Below are 26,900 nucleotides of genomic sequence, written 5' to 3'. Positions count from 1 at the left end.
TTAGGCTAAGACAACAGCCCTTTCAGATGGTTTGGCACCACAAGCCCCTCAGGAATCACGATTTCATGAGGGGAATAAGTATTTCAAGAAATAAACTCTTCAGAAGAATTCTGAAATTCTTTGGTGACTTCAAAGACATGACTGTACAATAAAATGTGTATGGCCTCTTGACATTCAATAGACAGCAAGGAGAAAAGCAGACCAAGCCCCACAAAAACAAGAACTGAAGCTTTCTCCTTAGTGCCTTTGATGACAGGATATAAAAGAAATTGTGAGTTTCCTTTTTAAAAACAGTGGTCCTAATTAAGATTTCTTACACACTGGAAACAATCTCCTTAATAGGTCATAAATAAATTATAGATATTCTACATATACAGTCAAAATACAAATCTGAATTAGCTCAACTTGATGGAAAATATTTGTGTATCTTGTAATTCAAACTCTGTCATCTAAAGGCATATTTTGCCCTGCATTTTCAATTGATTGAGCCTGAACTGAAATGTTCCCTTTTGGGTCAGAGGCTGGGATTGGCCTTTTAACTTGCTTTGCAAAAGCTTCCAGGCCTGAACTTTCTCAAGCATAAATGTCAATACAGTAGTCAAAGTGTTTGGCTTATTCCAGTTAAGACTTTTTTTTTTTTGTATTTCCATATATAGGATAACATTAATATTAAAAAAATAATCCCCAAGTTCTATCTATTATTAGAATATATGACAACATACGAAATAAATAAAACATACTGGGGAGATTCCTCTGCATGTTATCTCTGAAATACACACAGTACTGTAATTTCTTGGAACAAGTACATAATGCATAAATATTTCTGACAGTAGCTTATAAAAAGGACATGTACGGTGTATGATTATTGCAAACTATTTTTTCTGTCTCTGAAAGATTCATGATAATTTTGTTTTACTCAGTGTTCCTGAAGTAGACACAGTCTGGTTGCCAAAGGAGATGGTATGGGATGCCAAATAGTATGGGATGCCAAAGGATATCTGAAATACTTACAGATAGGTCAAAGATAAAATGGGAAAATATATACTGAAAATATTTGAGAATTTTTCAGTAAATTATTATTAATTAACATTATTTACCTTTCAAATCGTTTATTATCCTTTTGGTTTGAGCTAAATTTTGCATTGCTTTTGCGGCAGAAGGGCTTTCAGAGCCTGCACAAATCTTCTCTAGCTGAACAGAGGAAGAAATGAGGAACAGAGGTGAGTGTGCGCTCAAATTTCCAAGTCTCTTGCAGTCATCATTTTACCCCAAAACAACTTAGTGAACTAACTATAGTCTTAAATTACTCCTCATTAAGCAAGCTCCATGGGTTTCTAATGCACCAGCTACTGCACATCAAACTGCTAAAATAACCACTTTGACTGATTTCCCTTTCCCTTAATAAGAGATACAGGTACCCTGCTGTTTTGGGAAGTTGACTTCTCCACATCTCAAGTCTCTTGTTTACTGAAACTGAGTAAATACATCATAAAAGAAGTGAAAGGTCTATTTGCTGGTAGGTTACAGGCCTTGATTATTTGTAGCTTTATGGGTCTTGGTGTTCATTTTTTTATAATATCTAATTACGATTTTTTCCCATGATCCAAACTTGGTCGCTTTCTTCTATGTAACTGAATGAAAATGAAGGTTTTAATTAAAGAATTTAAGCATTTAAAGACAAGAGTACAAATATGGTGTCCTCACATATTTCACTACTCGCAGCAGTAGTGAAAACACAAAATATTATATATATTTCACAGCTAATGTATTTAGCTTTTAAAAAAGTGAAAGCTGCATGACTATATTATCATACTATATGATTATATGTTTTTAATATGATTTTACAATTTTGGGCTGGCTGGAGTCAAGGGCTAAGAGAGTTCCCCTCTGTTCAGAATACTGTATATAGTTAAGTCCTGTATGAGAGACAGCACACTTTTGACACAATTAACTTCCTTATAAATTATCATGCAAAAGAAAAAAACAAATTCTAAATTTCCCTTTTAATTTTGGCACAATTTAGAGAGACAGAAAACATTCACTCAGAACTGTATGAGTGTACATATAGGGAGATAGTTTGATGTCTCTGAATATGTGAAAAAAAATACTGATTTCTGAGAACTAAGGATGGTTAATAAATACATATCTAACACTTTCACAGAAATAGCCAAGCTTCTCACTACTAACTTGATTAGGCATGCTAAGGTTTGGTCACATTACAGCATTTCCTCTTTCTGATTCTGTAACTGTTTCTGTACAAACCCAAGTCCAAATGCCAAATGTTCAGATGGGGAATAACAAGCTTTTTTCGTCACACGTAATTTTGTTTGAAAAATAAAGGGATTCCTCAGAAGAATATCAATGTCCAAACAGTCAAGTAGTGGGGATGTGAGTGAGTAAAGGGAGAAAACAGCCAATATTGGCTCACGCTGCCAGCTGTTAACACAGACTAATGGAACCCAAGGTACAGACACACCCCTAAATGCTGGCTTGCCACTATTTGATCAGTCATACTGGAGGAACATTTGTCCACAGAGAAGCCTAGGCTTGTATTACTAAGCAGATGAATATCATCACAGGAGAGCCAGCCTTTGTGCTAGGCTTCCAAGTACACCTAGTGTACCTGTCTGAGGCATGAGGCAGCATTAAGTATCAACTTTCCCAGAGCTTAGTGGCAAAACTCCATATAGACAGAACGTGAAAATATAGAAGGCTATAAACAGATATAGAAATAGATCCCTGCCTTTCCTATATATTTATACATGCTGTAGGCATGCACACTTCTGAATACACAGGTACCCTCTCACACCAGTCAAGCCACATGAATGGCCATATGGATACCAGAGCCAAAAAGCAGATGCCTGAGCCTGCTTTGCAGTCCATGGCCCTTTAAGAGTTTCAAAAAAAAATCTCTCCAATACCACACCTACATCCATATTATTACATGTGTACATAGGAAGACTGTGTGTGGCAGCCAGGCTCTTCCCAGAGGTGCCAAGCAATAGAAAAAGAGGCAAAGTGGAGAAACTGAGATACAGAACGTTCCACCTGAATATGAGGAAGAACTTTACTGTGTGGGTGACCAAGCACTGGAACAGATTGCCTGGAGAGGGTGTGGAGTCTCCCTCTCTGGAGATACTCAAGAACCATCTGGATGCACTCTTGTGCCATGTGCTCTGGGATGACCCTGCTTGAGCAGGGAGGTGGGACCAGGTGACCCACTGTGGCCCCTTCCAATCTGACCCATTCTGTGATCAGACCATAAAGATCTCAAGCATAGAACCCTATAGTGTCTAACACACTGTGGGTATCCCCTTGCTTAAGCCAAAACCCCCAGTGGGGTTGTGATGGCTACATCCAGCTTACTCTGGACTTTGTGGGTCAGATGGCAACAGGGCCTGTCTGGAATGGTGACCCAGACATCTTGCTGTTATGCAAATATGACTGTAAGTCAATCGTTACTCCATAAATAGTGGTCAGTCCAGGGCCCACTGAGCTCTCTTACACAGCAGCAGGCTGCATGCCAGGATTCCCCCTTGAGCAGGGACATCTCCCAAGATCAGTCTTTGAAGCTGAGAGATTCTTTGCCACTATAGATTCTCTGTAAGCGATTAACAGCACACTAAGCTTTGAAATCTTAGCTAAGTGATACAAAGGATTGATGGTGCATACATAATCCTTTAGACATAAACCACTGACTGTCTGGGATCCAGCTGCACTCAGACTCCTCTCTGAGAAGGACTTTAGAAAGCAAAGAGGTCCTTTCTGAGCTTCATGATTCAATAGGAAGGTCTCCTGGACAGTTTTGTTTGACCCTCTCCTCCATGCAGCAAGTAACCAGGAGTACCTCACCGTGGAATCCTGTCAAACAACTGTCACATTTACCACTGAACTTTGTTAACTCCTTCTTTTCTATCAATAGTGTATTGCGGCCTCTCTGTTATGAGTAAAGTGCATGACTCAATCTGTGACACAGTCCCACATCGTTTCCTAGGAGTTCAGAAACTGAAATAACCAGACTGTGTCTTCTTCAATTATTTATTTCTCATCTACAATCGCTTCATCTCCGAGGATATGCATGTGATATTACTCAGCTGTTTATTCCTCATAAACCATTTTACTACACTTAGGTATGTCAAATCAACATAGAAATCTGTAATAGACTTATTAAAACTGGTCATTACAGTCGTCTTATTGCTCAAGATTGATAACAGGACTGAAGGATAATAAAACATGATGTTTCAAAAGCGAGCAATAAAAAAAAGTCACAAAAGAACAGAATAAAATTTTTATTATGCAGTGTCAGGAATGTAAATAGTTTCAAAAGTGATACTGTCAAGCCTTTTGGGATCCATCTCATGGTGCAGTCGCTTCTCAAAAAAGTGAAAATGGAAATAACTTCACAGTGCAGATGATAGTTTGTAAAGTAAGTGTAGACAATACTCTACTCAATAATATATATTGAATTACATCAGCTAAAGTTTTGGACAGCAATTCTAAAAACATACGATAGAACCAAAATTTGTTCTACCACAGGAATATATAAAATTTGTTACTTTGGGAAGCCACATCCTGCTTAAAATTATTAGTACATCCAGCTATACTCTGAAAATCTTTTTTTTTGTTTGTTTTGTTTGGTATTCAGATCACTGGAAACACTCCTTATCTATAAAAGTAACATACCTATTTTTTATTGCCTGATTATGTTCCAAGTTTTATTTACGGAAAAGTCTTCCCAGCACAAATATTTATGCACGAGATGATGACATTCTGTTTCAAGAATATCTTCACAAGGGGGTAGGAAATGCACTTCTTGGGAATATTTTGGAGACCCAAATGCAGTTACTTAACTGCTCCATGTCTGTGACCTCTCTGGTACCTGCATATGAGTTCCACAAAAGTGAATTGGGAATGGAATGACAATTCCAGTGGAAAGGATCTTCTGTATCCTCCCCTGCTTTTAATGTGGAAGTCTTTTTACAAAACCTGGTCCTTATGTAATATCAAGGCTGCCACTGTATTTCTAATATTTTCCATCTTTTCCACATTCAGTTGTACGCAACAAATAAGTAAATGAATTAGGTTTGGGGTTTAACAAATATCTCCTACATCATCAGTAACAACAGAGCAATTGAACTACTGTCAGTTTTTTGGCTGTTGAGCTGAATAACTCAGTTTTCAAAATTTCTGTGTTAAAATTTTTAGGGAAAAAGTGCCTTAATTTAGTCAACACATAATTTCTTGTAGCAAATAAAAGCAAATTTGACATTTCAAAACTGTGCCAAGATTTCTGAAGAAAAATTGGAATTCTTTTGTAAAAGAATATTATTGCAATGAGTGCTTTTGTTTCTGTTTATCCTGCCATCTTACTTTCCTGATTGTACCCATAAGAATTACTAAAGCCAAAATGGTTGCTCAGCTTTTTTGTTATAACAATTCCTGGAAATGTAAAGCATTTTGAAAGCTGCCATTTCATAACATCTGCATGTAAGACACTATATGCTGCTTTGTCTCCAAAGATTAAACTCCATCATTTGAAACAGGGAGAAAAATCGTTCAACTTCTCAGAACCAGCTATGACAGAGTACTGAATACGTCCTAAAAAGTGAGGAATGCTCCAGTCTGATGCTGAGTGACTTGCTTTAAGACAAGTTTTGTTTCACTGATCTTTGGTTTATGATATCTGGTTGAAAGATGACATATTGTTGGAAGTAGTGATGCGTAAGTCCCACATATGTATCAGGATGTAATAATGATTGTGGAAAAAGTGGGGGTTTTGGCTCAAGACAGTAAGTTTTCTGATTAATTAAAAAGGGGAAAAATATATTCTCTGACAAGCTAGGAATATAGGGTGCATTTTAGCACTCAGAGGAGCCAACACTTTGCAGGATTAGGCAAATACCAATTCTGCAGCTGTTATTCATCAATTTTTGCAGAAACTAGATAAAGCTAAAGCAGTCTCACCATCTTAATTTTTTCCTAACTCCTAGGCCTTCAATTTTTCATCTTGACAATGTTTCTTTAGAGAAATGATACAGTATAAACACACCTTCTGAAGGAATTAAGAGAGACAAATATTGAGAAGTACCACAGAATTCCTACATTCTTGCATGGACAGAGCACATCCTGCAAATAGAAGGGGAGGACAGTTTCCTACCCTTGGATTTTCCAAGTATCCCTGCTCTGAGAAGCAAAGGAGCCAACGGCAGGAGCATTGGAGGTGAGCAAGTCATTGTCAATTAAAATAAAAGGGAGCTGGACCTATATAAAAAGGTTTTGAACAGATATTAGAACCATTTTCTTGTGTAGTCTGACTATAATTCAGGCATGCTTGATGTTTTACCAGAACATAGCACCCTTTATCTGCTAATTTTAGTGTTCTTTACACATTAAAAGTGCAATTAATAGAATATGTACCAAGCAATTAGATGACTTGTTGTGACCTTTCAATTTACACTGCGACAAAGACGCGCACTTGGAATTCAGTAGTAGACCATTTTCTGGCATTCACACAGCCAGTTTAATGGAGCTTGGCAATATTTAAATCAAAAGGGGAAAGATGAAAGCTAATTAAGGCCAATATACTAATGCTCAAATAATTTGTATTAATAGAAATTAAAAAGAAAGGGGCAAAAAGAATCCGGTATTACTGGGAGTGAACACATTTTTCTCTACTAATTTAAACACCACTATGGGATAATTTCAGTGTTGGCTTGTGCTCATATTGCATGACTTTTATTAACATGAATAAGACCACTGAATTTATCTAAAGTAGACCGGAAAAAATGTACCACATTATTTTTGAACACAAATGAAAACAACTCAGGTTCTCACTGCATATTTAAGTAGCTGAAACACACAGCTAAAACCTTCCCACATCTTTTCATGACTCCCTGATATGCCAAATATTGTATTCAAGATTAAAAATGTGCTCAACTAAGGAGTGAATTGTCATTTCCAGAAGAAGGTGCTCTTTCACACAAAAGTGAGTTTAGTTCTCTTTCCTAAACTCCATCAGCACTGCACTCCCACAGGCACAGTGAGTGCAGGACTGATGTGCCAGGGATGTATGGAGTCTCAGCCACTTCTGCAGGGTCCCTGGGTGCTCTGGGTCTGCCAACTGGCCGAGCATCAGTCCTACACCAGGAGCACTTTGGTCCTCTGCCCATCCCCAGACAGGGAAGGGACCTCCAACTGTTCTTCTCCTCTTCACTCCCACCAAAACAAGGGACAATTTCAAGAGGGTCAGTTTGCCTCCATGGCTTATCTTACCAGGAAATGATAAGAAATGAGCATTTTGGTTTGTTACAGAATTCAAGAGTTTTTCAAAATTCTTATACCTGCTTAATAGTTGCTTTAATCAAAACATTTCATTATGAAGTTTACAAATAAATACTGAGGTATATTGAAAACATCTGTGTCATATCCCAGGCTCTGATGAAGATATAAAGAAATGCTTCTAATTCTGCTAATTTTGGTTTTAGTCAGATGCTCTTAACTGATTTGAGAAATGAATTACTACAATGATAGTAGTAGAATGAAGTAATGTGCCAATTATCACAGCTTTCTCCAGATAAGCTTTCATTTTGCCAAATACAGTTGAAAATCATGGGTAACTGAGATAAGTTTCCATAATAATTTACATTGAGAATTCACCATCTAATTTTCAGTTTCAGAAATTCAATGACATTTACTTTTCTTCTTACAGTCTCTACACAAATCAGTTTACCTTTAAGGACATGTGCTTTGCTAAAAAGACATTTTTTTTCCTTCCCACAAGTACTTGTTTCCAATTAATATAGTTCATTATTAGCAAGGAAAATTTTGGTGAAAGAAGTCACTGTGTTATTCCACAGGCCAAGATTTTAATAATAAACTTCTTTAGCCAAAGCTGTGTCTTGAAAACAGATTTATTACCAATTTATTAAGGACAGGAGAGTCTTACTTCAAAAACCAGCACTGAACCATGTAGTGAAATGAAGAAGTGTTTCCCTTTTATCCATTCTGTCTCTCTTGAGCTCACTTAGGGCTCGATTATGCAAGTCAGTGACAAAGCTGCCCCTTGACTCCTGTGTTACAAAATCCAGCCCTATTGAATTTCCTGTTTATGTTTCTAACCTAGTTGGTATGCCTGTCATGCGCCTGCGGACGCTTCCAGGACTGCCTGCATGCTTTCAAGAAGAAGGTCGTTGTTCTTTTAGGATCATCAAACAATCATGAGTGAATCATGAATCAAGATGGAAAACATGAGGGGAATGTTCTCCTGAAAGATAAGAAAACACATAACTTCTGCAGTGCAAGTCAAATGACTCATCCCGAGAAGGAGCATCATTTTTCTAATGCTGGAATGGCAGCCTGCAGATTTCCATGTGGCAGTCCTGGTTCTCACTGAACGTTGATTAACTCAGGACAGCATGAAATGCTTTTGTTTTATGTCTAAGATCAGGCCAAATATTTCTTGTCATCTACTTAAATAAAAAGATCTCTTTTCAGACAGATCATCTATCTTTCAAGAGCACACTGCAAAAGCCAATCCACTGTGAATTTCACTGATTGTACTATGACATTTATCTGAATCTGTGTGTTTTGGAAAGTAAAGCTCACATACTGAAAAGTTAGGATAATGGTAAGATAGGGAGAAGTCAAGGAACTAGTAATTACTATTTTCTTCTAAGATTGGTATTTGCCATCTCTGTCTTGAGGAATTTCATACAAGGTTATCTAATTGTACTGTTTGAAATATAGTTTGTTCTTTATTAATCTTGCTTTTTTCCCTATGAAATATTTAAACTGAAGTTTTTCAAATAATTAATCTGGTAGTAAGGTGCCAAAAATTTTTAAAGATTGCACATTCTGTTGTCCTACACGATTACTATCCCACTCCTGGGGTTAGTAAAAAAAAATTGTCCGATCTTGATCAAATATGTTATTTTGATTACACATTAACCCTTTAAATGCTTTAAAAGTGTGTTTTTCTTTTCAATTATCAAAGCAAAATCTAAGATCAGATTAAGAATACTACTGTTGCTAATTTCAAAAGTAAAAAAATTATTTGACATTCTTATCTTCCTTTTGGATAATATAGAATGGACTCTTAAAAGAATCCAGAACCAAACAAAAATTATTGAAACTGAAAAACCATAAGAAACAGCAACAGCAAAAAGAATTCTATTTGCTTGGTCTACATCATAGCAGTCTGCAGCTATTTACAGAAGGTTTCAGGGATGATGGTAATATAATGTTGTGCTTATCTATAATGCAGAAGAGAATCTGCTGTCTGAAAGCAACAAATACAATGAGTTTTAATTGCAAAAATAGCCAAGCTAGACATTACAGAAACATCTCCCTGATAAGATGCTAGAGTAGATTCCAGAGGACTTATTCTTGGGACATTTTGGAACATCTGATATTGAAGATTTATAAAAGTAAGTTAGGCAAACATCTTCCAGTAGTCTGTCTCTTTAGGTAATTACAGAATCACAGAATGGCCTGGGTTGCAAAGGACCTTAAAAATCTAGTTCCAACCACCCTGCCATAGGCAGGGACACTTTCCTCTAGATCAAGTTGCTCAGAGCCCCATCCAGCCTGACCTTGAACAATTCCAGGGATGAGGCATCCACAGCTTCTCTGGGCAACCTGTTCCTGTACCTCAACTGCCTCACAGTAAAGAATTTCTTCCTAATATCTAATCTAAACCTACTCTCAATTTGAAGCCATTCCCGCTTCTGCTGTCACTACATGCTCTTGTAAATAGCCCCTCCCCATCCTTCTAGTAAGCCCCATTCAGGTACTGGAAGGCTGCAATTAGGTCATCTTAAAGCCTTCTCTTTTCCAGGCTGAACAAGGTCCATTCTCTTAGCCTTTCCTCATAAGGGAGGAGCTCCATGCCCCTGGATTAGTTGATCCCATCTCAGCCCCCGCAGCTCTATCTTGCACTAAGATTTGTATGAAGCAGAAAGACTTGTCACTAGCTGTTTTGGGGTTATTATCTAAAAGTTTTCAAATAATTAGAAATGTTTTAAATGTTCTTTTAAGAGCACCTAGAAAGGTTGCAAGGTTTTTAGAAATACAGCTCTATTTCAGGCTTATTCTTCTCATTTTAATAATTTTAATAAGCTTTTGAAGGTAAGTGGGAAGCAGATCAATAGTTCCTCTGGATGTCTTTTTCATCTAGTGCTCCTCTGCTATTTCAGGTTTTGTGTCCTCTTTGTATTTTGCTGTTAAGTATCCCTTTTTTAATCCTCTGCTCTGCAGTTAACTGTATTTCCAGAACTTGAAATCCTGTTAGACATTTGAATGAACTTTTAAAATTCATATTAAAAAAAAAAAACAATGCCAAAACCAATAACCAAAATCTTTCACTTATTAGGCACACTCATGTTTTTGCTTGTTTAACATAGAGTTAAAGACTTCTTTTTGCCTCTTCTTAAACTGTGCCATTGGTGCTTCTCAGCGCAAGTCTCCAGCCTGGCTCCTAAAACAATATTTTGTTTTTAAAAAATACAATGTAACATGCATTCCCACTCTTTGATGGGAAACATTTTTTTATGACATTTAAAACAGACTCACGATGCAAGCACTGTGTGTAATACAAATTATCAAGCATTTTTTGTGGTTCTGTAAATTCCCAATTTTTTTTTTTTTGACTGCTAATTGTTTTGGCAAGGTAACGAAGCGGCTGAAGCGAGCACAGAGCCCTTCCCATGGGTACTGGCATAGACCACTCTGGTGGTGGCTCACGCTTCGAGGCGCTGTGACACGAGGAAGACGACACAGACAGGCAGAACAAGGTACACAGCCTGCAAGCAGCTCCCTGCCGGTTCGCATCCAAAACACCCTCCGGGAGGAGAATCGGCAGGAGCGGTGCGTGGCGTTCTCTCATCTCCGCGGTGAGCCGCGTCTCGCCCGCAGAGAGCGAGTTACCCACTTCACCTCTCCCGCTTCCCGCCGGCCCCCTCCCGCCTGCCAGGCATTTGAGGAGCATCCCCAGCGCACCGCGCAGCCGGCTGTCAGACTGCTCTGTGCTAAAACACTGCACCACCCACGTTCCTCTCCACAGCCCCTGCGCAGCCTGGCCATGTCTGACTGATCCCCCTCGGTGCCGCTGCACCATCAGTGGGTGCAGTCAGGGAGCAAGGACTTCGTGGGGTGCAGTGATGCCCCACAGAGGCCAGGCAGCAGCACAGGGATGCGCCACAGCCCTCGAAAATCTCGGGCAGAGGGCGTCAGCACATGTGCAAGTCATCACAGAAAGGAGTAAGGATCAATTTTGACTTTGCTGCCTTTTTTTTTTTTTTTTTTTTAACTAGCCAGGTGTCAACCTTATTGTTCTGCCAATTTACAAAGCTGGATTGAGGAACCAGCTGAGATCTGTCAGCCAGAAAGCCACATTGGCAGTTTTTGGCACCTATTCCTGGCCAACCACTGGCACAGGGAGCACTCTTGAACTTAGGAGAGGAGGGCCTGATTAGAGTAAGCAGCTCCGAGACAGCTCTACATTGCATCAGGAGGTGTCTGGTCCTAGAAACCTTCAAAGTCAGCTGAGAGGAAAAGATAACTATCTTTTTTCCTGCAGGTTTAAATATCCATTTTATTCTTTTTCTCCAGAAAAAAAAACCCAGTTGTTAAATTATTCATATTTACTTATTATGATTTCTACTGTTCTTCATTTCTGAATGCACACATGTATGGCTGTGTACCAGCAGTTCCAAGTTTGACTTCAATCTGGCTGCAGCCATGTGAATGTTGTTATCAATGGCATCCCGTGGAAGTCACTGTTTCTACTGTCACCTTTCTAAAGGACTGATCATGATGGTAGCAGTTAACAAGAGGAAAAGAAGCAACACTGCAAGATAAATCATAGAATCAGCTGGGTTGGAAGGGACCTTTGAGATCATCAAATCCAACTCTTGATCCAACACTGCCCTGGTTACTAGACCATGGCAGTAAGTGCCACATACAGTCTCATCTTAGAAAACCTCCAGGGACGGAGAATCCACCACTTCCCTGGGCAGCCCATTCCAATGCCTCATTACTCTCTCTGTAAAGAATTTCTTCCTAGTACCTAACCTAAACCTCCCCTAGCACAGCTTAAGACCATGCCCTCTTGTCTTACTGAGAGCTGCCTGGGAGAAGAGACCAACCCCCACCTGGCTACAACCTCCTGTCAGGGAGTTGTAGAGAGTGATGAGGTCTCCCCTGAGCCTCCTCTTCTCCAGGCTAAACAACCCCAGCTCCCTCAGCCTCTCCTCGTAACACTTGTGCTCCAGTCCCTTCACCAGCCTCGTTGCTCTTCTCTGGACCTGCTCCAGCACCTCAATATCCTTCCTGAACTGAGGGGCCCAGAACTGGACACAGCACTCGAGGTGTGGATTTTCTAGTTTTATATCTGGACAAAAATAAAATTAATATTTAGTGCTAATTATCATGTATTTCCATCTCCTGTCAGAGAAAGATCCTGCTGTTTTATCCTTTGCGATTCTATCCCCTCTCCTACTGATGCTATGCACAAAGCATTTTATCATTAATCCCATTTCTCTCTCAATTCCTAAATACAACTAACTTTAAGTTTTGCATTACTTGATTTTCTCAGTTCAGTAGTTTAATGCAGTTATCCTATTCAGATCAGTAGTACTAATATTGTTGGGTTGAAAGCTGTCAATGGCATGTTTGTTTGATGTATAAGCTTTCCAAGCCTCCTCAAGGAAACTGCAGACTTATATGTTCTTTTAGTTCTGAAAATTAAAGCCCTAAGGGATATTTGCATGACAAATTTGATGTACCAGTGGAAGGCATCATCTAAGGTAGGACTTAGATTTAGATTTAGATCTAGATCTATACTGATTAAAGTTTTGATATTCATATCAGTCTTTATAAGTCTGTCTTCAAATGATATATACATGAGGTGCACAGAATGATCTGCTTTGTTTTGCACACATTCAGAAGGCTGTACACAACTATGCATTTCTATTTAGATGGAAAGTTAACACTACCTTATGAAAGAACTGATCTCTCCTCCTTTTTCACAAAGTCTTTGACCTATTGACCTTTTGACTCATATTCTTATTTTGACTCCTTACAAACTTTTTTGGTTTAGGGTCCACAAAATTTGTGTTTGTTTTTTTTAGTGGAAGCAAGATCAGGTCTGTTTATTCATCCTCATGGTTTGCACTTTTTACCCATCTGCTGGATGGTTTATAAGTGATCTACGCCTATCAAACTGCTTGTGGCAAGCTACATTTTCCTGCTCTACACTTTCTGATTCTGTGGTTTGTTAAAAGCTTGCACTGCCCAGGGATAGTAACATCAGTGTCTCAGATTAATTCTTTTTGGTCTTTAGCCAAACAACCAGCTAATTTTGTCACTTGGCTAATTTAGTGATGTGCCAGCAAAATTCATAATTACAGCTAAAAGTATTTGTACTTCTATTGCTTGCTAAGCTAAGGTGACTCCATGAATACCATGTACTCCTTCTGCCCTTCAGTCCAGAGGAACACATTTAATAAAAAATGTGGAAGTGGAATCTATCACCTATTCATTTAAAACTTTTATGGCTTTTGTTTTTTCTTAGCAAGACACTAGGCCATATCCTACTCTGAGTTTCACAGGGAGATACTTAAGGAAAGGAATTTTTTTTCCATGGTTAGGAAATACAGATTGCAAGCAGACTATTTTAGACAGAATTTGAAATCGACGTAACTGAATATTTGAGTTAAAGCTCTTTTATATGAGGGGAGAACATATGGTGGCCTTACTGAGACACGTGATACTCTGTTCCTCACACAAGAAACAAGGAAAGCAATTCTTTGAGAAAATATGATTTAAGGGGTGTTTTACTAAGCTTCTCCCTATTTTTAAACAAGTAAATATTTCCAATAAAATCTTCCATCAGAACAAAGAAATGTCATCTCCATACAGAACTTTTTTTGGAAGATGGGATTTAAAAGGCTACAGCCCAACTATTAACCTCATGATTGTGCCTGTTTCACATTAGGTTTACCACCCTGCCCGTCCCACTTCCATCACTACCAAACATGGTTGCATCCAGGACAGAGATATTTCCCTAAATATTATTATTGTGGGCTTTCCAAGTGACAATATTTGATACAAACTTAGCAGCCAAACTAAGAGCCTGGCTGTCTGCTAAAATACCCCATGAATTTCTTAAGACTTGATAGAACTGCTCATCACTTTGGGTTGGCACCTGTCAACTTCTAGTAATCAAAACCAAGCCTCCAAAAAACATTCAACTGCTTAAAATAGAGAAAACATGCCAATAACTGGTGTGTTTTCTCTTTTCTTTGCAACTCGGTGGATGATAATTCCTCTTTGCCCTTCTGAGTAAGTGCAAACCTAAAAGAGAGAGGCAGGCACAAAAAGAATCTAAAAGAGAGAGGCAGGCTCCAAGAGTGTCTGGGGAGGAAGGACTGGCAGGGAAGACCCCGTAGCACAAGCCAGGAAAGCACAGTTCCTCAGGCTGAAGCCAGGAGCAGCAGGTTTGCTACAGAATTAATCCCTGAATACCTTCTGCTGCCACTGGAAGTATTATGAGAGTGCTGAGGGCTGCACATGTTCACAGGCTGCTTCCCCAGCTGCTTTGAGATCAAAACCCAGTTCCAAAGCACATGAGATGCTCAAGCACTATGTCCACCTCTGCAAAGAGCACTGGGGGCTCACACTGGTCTGCCTCAGGGGGCTGGAAAGCATCACTCCTTAGCCAGCAACTGGGGGAGTGGAGCAAAGAGACCTTGTGACTTGTCAGGGGTCTGGCAGCCTGTCATGGGGAGGGAGAGGAGTGGTGACAAAGGTCTCACAGAAGAGGGAAGAAGAAATAAGGACCATCAGCGGACTACAGAGGAGGGCAGAAAAGCACTTAAGAGTGTGAAAAGGAAGAGTTCCAACTTGTTCGTATTGCTGACTCTGACTTGATTTGGAAGCTTAGCTGTCATTATGAGAATTGGATCAGAAACAATTCTGGAAGATGATGATATTTACTTGCCAAGCCAATCCCTATCACTTAGTCTGAGTGCCAGCTCCCTCAGCTCTCAGAAACAGCCTTCTCTAATTTTCTTTAGGCTGGAAGCAAATACCAATTCAATAGAGTTGTGGGTTCTCAGCACTTTTCAGGACTAAGTATTAGATACATGCTGAACTTAAGAACTGACATATAAATCAAGCTGGTTTGTTTCAGTATTCTGCCTTCTCTGGAAAATTGTTGTAATACACAATTGTGCTTCTCACTTTGATGGCTTATTTTATTTACCCATGCTGATGCTCCAGGTAGTTCAAATAGGCAGAATTTGACACAGGTTTTATGGCACATCACTTCTGGTGGAGCTGTGATTGAAGTGACACAGCGGGCTTTCAAAGCACTCACTGAGGTACACAGACTTCACACAGGCTGATTATGAGCACAGGTACAGAGAGATTTTCAGTGACACCAGATGCATTCATCCTCTTTTAGCCAAGTCTTGTGAACTTCCCCTTTCTGATTCTGCCAATTAAAGGTGCTATCTGTGTGCCTTTGTACACTTGTCACTAGAGATTTAGATTTCCATCACAATAATAGTGGTGCAAATGTCAAAAAAGTACAGAAATAAACAAATCCAGCAAAGCCTTTTTGGGTATAGTTTATACTGCAAACAAACCTGCAAACTGAGTGGACATTCTCACTGTTACTCACCAGTTGTTTTCTGTCCCAAAATCTTTATGATATTCATATTATTTGTTCATTATTGCATCACGTGACTGTACCTACAGATGACCATAACTCTGTCTGTGATCAGTGGAATTTTTAGGATTTTACATGTAGAGAATCAGGACAAGATCTTCTGACAGAGTGTTGTCAGATTTACGGTGGCAAAACCCCCATGTATTACAAGTCTCTAAAAGCAGAGCTATATCATCATGGCCAGGCTTCGTGAAGATTTGGGGAGGGCTCCACCCACATTTGTTACAAGTGCGCTGGTGGCTAAAAAGGACAATACGAGACAGGTACGTTGCAAAAGGCACAGCAGAAAGACTCCTTAGGTGGTATATTCTGCAAGGCACGATTCTTTCTGCATTGTCTTTTCTCCTCAAGAGTGATCCTGCGTGCGTTCTCAAAGGCATCAGCAGCGTTAAAGACGGTGTGTCTCCAGACCTCCCGACTGGAGGCCAGAGTAGACCAGTTATGGTGATCAATATGGCCCAGGCTGAGATGTTGTTTCAGGGAGTCCTTGTATCTTCTCTTTGAGGCTCCTCTCATGTGGCAGCCGGTGGCAAATTCACCATAAAACAAGATCTTAGGGAGGCAGTGGTCCTTCATCCTGGAGACGTGTCCTACCCAACACAGCTGTGTTCACAGCAACATGGCCTCAATACTTGGGACTGCTGCTTGTTCTAGAACAGATGTATTGGTCACATAATCTGACCAGTGGATGTTTAGGATTGTACGGAGGCAGCGTTGATGGAGCGCTCTAGGAGCCGCAGGTGGTGGCGGTAGATGCCCCATGATTCAGATCCGTATAACAGAGTAGACAGCACAATGGCTCTGTAAACACTGATCTTTGTACTTTTCTTCAGGTGTTTATTTCACCAAACTCTTTTATGAAGTTTTCCAAAAGCACTATATGCCTTAGCTAACCTGTTGTCTATCTCTCCGTCAATCTTACCATCCAAGGAGATGAGGCTACCAAGGTAATTAAACTGCTGGGCTATTTTGAGCACTGATTGGCCAATGGTGATATGGGGATGATGGAAGACATCCTGGGGTGCGGGTTGATAGAGAACTTCTGTCTTCTTTAAGTTGACTTCCAGACCAAAGAGCTCAGCAGCATCTGCAAAGCAGGATGTTAAACGCTGCAGAGCTGCTTCTGTGTGGGCGACAAGGGCGGCATCATCAGCATAAAGCAGCTCCCAGACAATGTCTTAGTATGGGCCTTAGAGTTTACTGTCTTAGTATGGGCCTTCATACTAAGCCTTAGGTTGAAAAGGCTTCCATCAGTACAGTATCAAATGTAGATACCGTCCTGATCATCAAGGTCTGCCGTGGCCCTTTGGAGCATCATGCTGAAAAAGATTGTGAATAGAGTTGGTGCTCCTCTTGGTACTCCTGTTGGCTTTAAAATCACATTGGCTTTCAGGTAGAATTCCTTCTGCTATAGCGGGTATTAGTCTGTTCAAAAGTATTGTTGCCAGGATTCTGCCAGCAATGGAGAGCAGAGTAATACCACGGTAGTTTGAGCAATCTGATTTAATTCCTTTCTTCTTATACAAAGTGATGATGACTGCATCTCGAAGGTCTGATGATAGTTCGCCCAGTTCCCAACAGCGCACCACAAACTCGTGAAATTTAGCATGGAGTGCAAGGCCCCCATATTTCCAGACTTCAGGTGGAATTCCATCAACCTCAGCTGCCTTGCCAATTTCTACCTGCTGTATGGCCTTAAGGGTTTCTCCTAAAGTGGGGGCAATATCCAATTCATACTTCACCAGTTGTTTTGTGATGGACTGAATGGCTAAGTCTTGGACTACACGGTTGGTACTGAAGAGAGTCTGAAAGTGTTCAGACCATTGATTCAGAATGGAGGTTTTATCTGTTAGAAGCGTTTGACCATCAGCGCTGAGTAGAGGGCTTTGGACCTGGTATGTGGGCCCGTATGCTGTTTTCAAGGCCTCATAGAATCCTTTGTGATCCCCTGTATCTGCACATAATTGAGTTTTTTCAGCTAGATCGATCCACCACTTGTTCTGGATGTCACGGAGTTGGAGCTTGCTGCATGCAAGACAAAAGGCTGCTTTTCTTACGTGACAGGATGGCAGTGCAAGGTGTGCTTGGTGGGTGGTTCTCTTCTTCCTCAACAATTCCTGGATCAAAGCAGAGCTATATAAACAATAATATTAGATTCTTAGTACATTGACTGAAGAATGTATTTAGCCCTAAAACATATTTCAGTCTTTAATCTTAAGTACATCTTTTTGTACTTAGTCCAAAGATGTACTTAAGTACATCTTTTTGTACTTTTGTACTTAGTACTTTTGTACTTAGTCTTCAATAGCCCTGAGTCATGTATTTAAGCAAATGCCTGATCAGTACAGTCCTAGGCTACATCAGGTATTTGAACTAATTACAGCTACTCCAATTACATTAATGCACTAGGTAAATGGCACTTACTTTTATGAACATAATGAATATACTAAACAATATATATTAGAAATAATAAATTGCTAGAAAACACAGTCTGTGGGACAACTTGTGAATGAAGTCTCACATTTCTGTAACATATACACTGCTACTTTCAGTTTTTATTCATGTTCTTCAAAAGTACACTCCGTATTAGGTAGGATAAACATACATCTGGAATTGGCATTTGTCAAGTCATAAAGGAGAATAAGAAACAGGGAGAAGGAGGATAAAGTTCTATTACCAGTGTAATATTTTGCATAACAATTGTAAACAAATATAATTCATAGAAAGGGTATAACAAAAAACAGTAGGGAAAATTAATTGTACACTAACCATTTCTTCAAGGAAGAACAGTGCTTTTACCTCTTTCTCCCCCTTTTTCATATTGACATTAACATACCATTTTCCAAATAACAAAACCAGATATCAGTGGTTTTCTTTTTTCTACATTCAAAAGTTTGACTGGATTTACATATTTGATATAATTTATGCAAATAGCATTTCTCTAATAGTCAATACATTTTACCTCTCGGATAAGGAAACTACCTAAAACCAAATATTTCAAACTATAATATAATCAATGAATATTCAGGCACAATATTTTAGGGATTCTAATTAAGGACTTCTAATCATACTTTATTGCTACCAGCCAAGCCTTGCCAACTAATGTTAATGGAACTCAGACTTCTGATGGTTTACTACTGACACTGGAGTATGTAAGAATTAATTACCACAAGTAGCCTACCCAGAAGCGTCCTGAAATGCATCAGTGAACTTCTAGCCCAATGGGATTCTTTATTTCCACTGTCCCAGTGCAGTCAGTGGAAAACAGTCTTCAGGACGTTTATCTTGATTTTATCCCCTTTACCTTTTTTTTTTTTGTGAATTTTAACTCATGTTTCCTTTCCCTCTGCTGTATTCATTTGTATTCTATGAGATCTGTTCCCCTATCTATTTCCTTCCCAGGCCAGTATCCTGATACTGCAGTAATAGCTCATGAAATAGGATGTAAATCAAGAGAACTTTATAAAAACCAAAAGACAAACCTTTATAGTTCCAGTTTGGGGGTTGGGTTGACAGTGCCAGTTGTACTTCAGGATTTTCTTTTTCAACTTTTCCTTAATCTCTCACTTCCTTTTTTCCATCCCCACTTCTCCTGTCCTCTTTCAGTCTTACCATTCTGTCTCCCAGCTTCTTGATTATTTCTCTTTCCTTTTTCTTTCCTCCCTCTGCTCTGATGCCTTTCATCTCTCCTAAACCATCTTGCAGCTCCACAGTCCAATTCTACCCCTCACTGTTCAAGCCCTACTCCATCACTAACCTTTTTCCTCATCTTGCTTTCACAGTCTCTTTGACTCTATCTATGCACTTAGAATATTTCCTTGCCCTTGCCCTGTCAATCTTCATCCTTCAGGCAGTATGCAGCACTCGGGATGCAGCTTAGCAGACAGCACCTTCAGTGGCTAGTTATGCCAAAGAGGATATATTTCCTAGTCATAATCAAAATCCCAGTAACTGTGATGTTTTTCATCGCAAAATTCACAATAAAGTCCCTGTTAGAAACACTGGAAGGATGTAGTGGTCTGTTTGCTTTTCCTTAACAAAACAATCTCATTCAATAGTTCTGATAAATCATAGAAAGATAAAATATGCAAGTATTTTATGGGAATCAAAGATTTTACTTGCAGGTAAAAACCAGAGATGTGACCTCATTTCACTTATTTTGTAACCTTTTTCTACTCTAATAATGAACCAATATGAAACCATATTTCACTGGAAAGTCTGTGAGTAGAGAAAAGAGGGAATAAAAAAATAAAGAAGAGGAGATATAAAAATATAACATCAGTAAAATGATAATAATAAATAATAAAAATACCTTTTGCTTGCATGTAAAGGGATCATGTAGATAGGAATCTTGTCCTTTTCCTCTAGAGGGAAAGGAAAAGAGAAATACATTGGCCCTCTCAATGGGAACAAAAGGAAAAACCTGAGGGAAGACAAAACAAAAGTGCTGCTCCTGCAAGAAGGGAAGGGGAACTGCTCCCTTTCAGTAACTGAAGGTTCACCTAATCAATTACCCCTGTTGAAAGAGGCCAAGACCTGGGGCTGAATTAACCTATCCAACCCCCAGATGGGGGCTGTAACACCACTGTAACTGCTGGTGTGTCCAGAGAGACCAGAGCTGACCAAGTCAGCTTGCAGTTTAATTTCCTCTGCCTCTTCAAGTGGCCACAATGTTCTTCTTTTTCTGTTTTAAACTGTTAGGTAGCAGGTGGTATGTACTGTTAAACTGTTGTCACATCTCATCCCAAAGCTGCTGGTATTTCACTGACTGATAAAGTGTGACCCTTTAATTCAAAACTTAAGGAACAAGTATTGATAGCACTTTATCCTCTATTGCAATCTACCACTCCAAAAAAGATACTGTTCATTCTAAATAAGGTTATCAGAATCTGGCCTACAGAGCAGTGAGGTAAAACACGTTACTATACTAAAAATGTTAGCTTTATTATCAGTTTTGCTATGCAGGTATTGACAGGTTGCTGTGATAACACAAAAAGTCCATCACTTGATAAGAACGTAGAGGAATTACAGAGTAGGTGCATGCTGCTATTACAGGGGTGAAAGGAACATGGCTGCAAAGAGTTCAGGTAGAATCTTTATGTTGTTGGAAGAGATAAAGTCTTCAAAATGACAGAAAATAATTGCCTAATAAAGAGCTATAGCTCTGCCCTAAGCTACAGAATGAAACAATTATTTTTATGTAGCTCCTTGTCTTTTGAATCTTAAATTCTTTTTGTTGTTTTCTCATCTTTCCCTTGATCTTTGAAGACTTTCCCCTGTACATTTAACAAGTATTTTTGTTTGTTTTTTCTCCCCCCAGTGCTTTATCTATGATGCCTCTCTGTAACTTACCTCTACAGTGTTGTTACCTTTCTGACTATAACATCACATCATGCACCAGATCATTACAGGCATCTGTTATCCAGCACAGCTGACATATTAACCTACAAATGCCCCCCTCTCTCTCCATTATTCTCACAGGTCAGCATGGTTCATTGGTACCCCATGATAGATGATGCAAAAGGAAAGGAGATTAGAGCATCAGGATGCAGGAGACTGACTCTGAATCTGATTAGTTTAGGCAGAAGGGATTTCATGTGATCCTAAGATGCAGCTGTAGTATAAAACAAGAGATACTTCTTCATGTCTGTCATAGTTAGTGCAAAATCCCAAAAGAGCAGAGACATTGTGGGCAGTTGCTCATTTAATTAACCTGCCCTAACTTTATCAGGTGCCAGGGTCTAATATAATTTGATAGAGTTTTCATTTTGCTTCTTCGATGAGATCTCTCATTCTGCAGACAGTCTGTGAGGTTGGATCTATACTGTATTTCATGTGTGAGCCCAAACTCATCTCACCTCTCAAATCACCTGCATGTCTCTATTTATCCAGAAAAGGAAGCTCGACCTTTTTCTATCTGTTGTTCACTATCGTGGCTGCGACCCTGCTAAGACTCTGTCCCTGAACACGGCAAATACTTCCAGGTGTGCCCTAACAGGCTACAGTGCCTCAAGCACGTGGTGGTGAACACGGGGACTAGACAGGTTTGAAGCACTAGAGACACAGCCAGCAGTCCTACAGCCTGAGTGGTATGTTAAAGGATAATTGAAGGTTCAAATTCCTAACCTTTTTTTTTTTAAGGACTTTTAAAATAGCATGCTTTATAAAATTTTAAGACTCACATGTGTAAACCCCTACTGCTAAAATTAAAAGGAAAGTTTCATATTTTGTCAAATTAACAACTTGTGAGTTGAAACTCCCTCGTGTTAGGAAATAAAGCCAGTTTATTCCCTTCCCAACTGTACTAAAAAACTCGAACATTTTGAGTGGATGCAGCAACATAGAGTATTTCCTAAGCCTACACACCTATGGAAGTATTAGTTAACATTTTCAATGCATATTGTACTCATATTGTGTTTTTTAAAGTTAACTACACTGCAAATAACACAGATTTGCAGTATAGTTGTAACTTGCATGATCTCAATGAGAGAGCTTTTTTTCCCTCCATTTTCCTGATTAGAAAAAGGAAAACAATGCAGCTGAACAAAGAATACAAAATGGATAATTTAGCCTACAAATATTACCCTAATTTACTCAATCTTTATTTTCTGCTTTTAGAATACTGATAAGAAGATAATGATTTTCCAAGTATATTCATTATCATCTCTCTGGTTCATTTCTTAGAGTATTTAAAATTCACTATTCAAGCTGTACTGTTTATTTGCTACTGGCCACTCAAAGCACACAGCATCCTGTCTGTTCTCTTAGCGGTAGATAAAAAAAAAAAAAAAAGACAAAATTATGTGGAAACATCAAAAAATCTAGTTCTGCACAAGGTTATGCCAACTAAATAAATTCTTTGTACAGCTACTTAGGAAAATAACATTTCTATTACAAAGATAGTTGACAACAAGAGAGCCTAAAAATGGGGACCAAAATGCATTAGTTTTTGAAGAAATATTCTCTTAAGTGATTTTCAATATTCCCTTAAATTAAGAGGGCAAACTATCCATCATATTCAAGAGAGAGGTTTGACTCTGACTAATGACGTTCTGTGATAAAGGCAATCAGTGCACCTGATTGCCAAGCAAATACCAGATTTTCCCAATGATTGATTAATGAACTAAATATGGATTACAGACTACTCAGAAGGTTTGAGGTGGAAATAGATTATGCCTTTTGTTGCCATATAAAAAAAAATCACAAAGATTACAATAGGTGTTGGAAATTTTCCAGTCAGCCTTTTTGTGTCCTTTGTTAGGGACTAATACTTTAACCCTGCAATGAGAAAACAAAATGCCAAGCTATGTGAACACGGCAGCACAATAAGAAACAAGAAGGTCATAGATTCATAAAAGCTACAGAGAAAATCTTTAAAATCTGAATAATACAATTCTGGGCTCATTGATTTTAATGGACTTTGGATCAGGCCATTATTTCTGTTGTAATGACAATATCTGTGTAATATATTAATTTTTACAATAATGACAGTGAGTTACTGTTTGATAAGTGCTTCTAATTTTAAAGGAAAAAAAATGTGTCATTAATTAAAGATTATTCCTTGGCATTAACTTTATTAAGTGTGTCATAAAACTCTTTTGCAAATTAAGAAAGAAAATCTAGGCCAACAGAGTGCCAATGAAGAACTTGATATGAGTTAACAACCCTGCTGAAAGATGAACAGGAGACACCTCAAATCCCTGTTTAGTTTTGACTCCATACTGATCAACCTTTTCTTAATGGCACCACCTCAAAATACATTATCTAAAATTACATTTCAGCCTCACTACAATCCAGGTTTTCTGACTCTAACAAGTAATTTTTCTATGCCAGTCTGATGGTACAAAGGGCTAGTATAAAACCATTCACCTCTTTGTCAGCCACTTCTGGTTGACAAAAATTGAAAGACATGTTTCTTGGGTTTTTTTTTTAAATTTCTTTCCTGTTATCTGAACTTATAATGGTTAGAATTTTAACCATCTGATTTATTTTTTGTGAAAGCAGCAAAAAACCATTAATCTCATTCCATAACTCCTCTAAGGAAACTGGAGTGTCCCTTTCCCACACCTGAAAACCACTAAATGAAATGCTTAATGCAAGTCAAAATGACAAAAACAACAACAAAAAGACCCCAAAGCCAAAACAAACAAAAAACACCAAAACCCCCAAACCAAACAAAAAATAAACAAGAAAAACATCAAAAAAAACCAAACAAAGAACTTGAAGATCTTTGCTCTTATAGCTTAATACCAGAGAAAGAATCAGAAAAATTTGAAGGCAGCTTTAAAATTCTTGCTAGTCTTAATATTATATCTGTTTGGCAGAAGGAGAAAAGACGTGGACATACAGTATTCACTGGACTGCAACATTTCTGTAACAGCATCTCTTTAAGGCAAGATTCAGATCAATTGTCCCCAAATCCATTGATCCTAGTTATGGGATTGTTTGAAGAAGGATTAGCAAGTTACAGTTTCAAATGGGATTTAAAATTTATGATATCTTGAAAATCGCACTGGGATTTTCACGTTGTCCTGCCTCCCAACGCAGAGCTTAGCCAAGGAACGGAGAAGCCGCTAACCTGGTTTGCTACCATCACATCCAAGGGATAGTGGCTGGAGGCAACAGACAGTGATCTGGTAGCAAGAAGGTCAATGGTCTTTCCTGATTAATTTAAAACTGACTAAAAACCTTCTGAGGGAGGAATCAAATCTGAATAAATTCCATATGCTAAATCTAGCTTATCTAAGCGAACACAGGGCCCTAAAACCAGATCTTTTCCACTAATGCAACCGAAGAACTTCATTTGTCAGCTGGATCATAGCGAAAAATGCCTATGAATATAAGAAATAGGAAGTTAACTGTGTTAATTTAAGTAATATGGAAGACTTAAGTAATATGGAAGTGTTGATTTAAGTAATAAGATGATATAATAATTTGGGCCTGTTTTAAGGATGATTTCAAAGAAACTGATACACGTGAAAGCACCTTGTTCCTTTGGATCTGCTCATCCTTCAACTCAGGTGGTAGAAGCAATTGCCATGCTTACCATACCATTACATTTCTCCGGTGTACAGAGAGGAACACCTTGTTTTTTTTTTTCTGAGCTGCACAGTTTATTTGTTTGAAAGAACAGAGAACATAATACAGTGTGGAAGTACCACCTGTTGGTAACCCAAGGAAAAATCTGTGGCAGCAGCAAGAGAACGCACACTCTAGGGATTTTAAGGAGCTCTTAACCAGCTTAATGAAAACAAACAAAAAATCAAACAAGAAACAGAGAAAAATACACTCTTTGTGGGGAGACTGACACCATCTGGAAAAGTTGCTAAGACTGCCAACACTTTTCTTAGCTGTACAGAGAAGTAACCTAAATGTACATCAGTACAGAGAAGTAACCTAAATATACACCAGGTGTCTGTGTGTTCACACTAACATAATTTAGCCACAAATATGAGGAATTTTGCTACTGCCTCTTGCACACAAGAGCAATGATATGCAGATATTTTTCTACATAAACTCTTAATGCCAAGTCTCAAGGATAGAGAACAAAATCAGTGTGCAGGCTTTAAATCAATGGCCATTTGCATTTTTTATAGTCCCAAGTAACTTTGTACGGAAGTTACTAATTTTCTCTTACTCAGACCTCAGAATAGAAGATTTCCACATTTGTTGTTTATGTCTATAGGGATTGATGTAGAAATTACAGAGTCAAAATACAAAAAAATATAACATAAAGCACAGAGGATATCCTCTCTCAGCCTAAAGAGAAATGGTAATTTTCCACCAGAACTAGTGAACTAGAAATTCTGATTTATTGATCTTTGAGGTCAGACGTAGATGTTTTCGGTTGTCTGGTTGATTTTTGTTTTGCTTGTTTTGTTTTCTGTTGCCCTTTTGAATTTATGGAATGTCAGGTCAAAGTGTTAATGCATTAATTCAGTCAGTATTAAAGAGCCCCTCTTGCATCCTTCTGAGCATCCTTCAAAGCTGACATCCTGTTTAATATCTGTATCAGTCATCTCTGGAAAACAATGTCATGGTGGAACTTAAACTGCCATATGACAGCAGACAGTTGTGGTCCTGTTTTGTACTTTAGCAGAGTTTCACTAGGAAAGGATAAGAGGGAGAAAACCCTGAAGGGGAGAGATAAGTTTACTTTCTTGAAAAAAATGTCCTTTATTAAAGACTCAAGCTTCAACGAATCTGATGGAATTAAACTTGAGCAGTGTGAACAACACTATTTTTTATGGCTTGCAACAATTTCCAACTGAAAGGCAGGTAACAAGTATAATAGGCTTATATCTGATATTCTGGCTTTTTGCACACCAAGGACTTAATTCTCAGAGGACATGTGATTTTGAGGTCCATTTTCCTGTAATTTTAGTCTTTTCATTCCCAAATCACTATGTCCTTTCAGAATAGTTGCATGACATTACTGTATTGTAATCCTTAGGTACAGTACTAAATAAAAGCAACATTATTACTGCTTTATAATTGGTAAAACAAAATACTGCACATATTTCCAAAGTGCTCAGTTCTTTTTAGTGCATAATTTGCAAAATTTTCCAGGAAAAGAAGAAAAAGCAACTCTAAACCTCCCTCTTGACATGACACTTTTATTTTAGTAAAACCATACTAAATGCATTTTGTTGTTCATATTTTGTGTTTGTCTCTATACACATATATTTGTTTATATTTCTATTTATGTACACCCTGTACACACGTGGATTTATAAACCAACAGTATTTTGACTCTACTGTGCTTCTCAGACCATTGATTTAGATTGAAAAATACCACTTGATATTTCTTAGAGTGAAATTCATCGTTGTGTGATGGTCTACAAACAACTTGAGGCCCACTTATTTCAGGGTTTAAGTAGCACTTCAGTGATGCATAGCCTTGCACAGATAGAATTTTACCTGTAAGGAACATCCCACGTCTTTTCCTTTGATAGCTTTAACTGTGCAGTAGGACTGTAAGTGTTTTGTGAGATAATACTGTAAAATTTGATGTTTCCCTCCTTCTCAGTTATATATATTCTTATTCTGAGTGGACTTTTTTCCTATTTGAAACAAGAAAAAAGGGGGGAGGATTTTAAAGCAAAACACAGCCTTTTTTTCTTTATATTAGCACCAGTGGTGATAATACATATCTCATGGCGAGAAGTAAG

General features: G+C 38.5%; 2 long non-coding RNA genes across 4 annotated transcripts in view; one reads left to right on the top strand and one right to left on the bottom strand.

Moving 5' to 3' along the window:
- LOC135412729 (uncharacterized) overlaps positions 1-26,900 on the bottom strand; it is a 165,519-nt gene that overhangs the window by 32,958 nt on the left and 105,661 nt on the right. Inside the window, exon 1 of one of the 3 annotated variants that reach the window (XR_010429921.1) lies at positions 15,683-15,993. The exons of the other annotated variants lie outside the window; for them this stretch is intronic. This is a non-coding gene — a long non-coding RNA (uncharacterized LOC135412729). Of the gene's footprint in view, positions 1-15,682; positions 15,994-26,900 lie in introns of those variants that run through there. 3 annotated transcript variants of the gene reach the window in all.
- Positions 1,158-8,489, top strand: LOC135412728 (uncharacterized). Its single transcript, XR_010429919.1, has 3 exons — positions 1,158-1,220; positions 5,991-6,220; positions 8,123-8,489. It is a non-coding gene; the product is annotated as an uncharacterized LOC135412728 (long non-coding RNA).

This window comes from Pseudopipra pipra, chromosome 4, assembly GCF_036250125.1.
Source record: "Pseudopipra pipra isolate bDixPip1 chromosome 4, bDixPip1.hap1, whole genome shotgun sequence".
Classification (NCBI taxonomy): Eukaryota; Metazoa; Chordata; class Aves; order Passeriformes; family Pipridae; genus Pseudopipra; species Pseudopipra pipra.
Note: the sequence above shows the minus strand (reverse complement) of the source record. Positions and strands in the feature narration are given on the sequence as shown.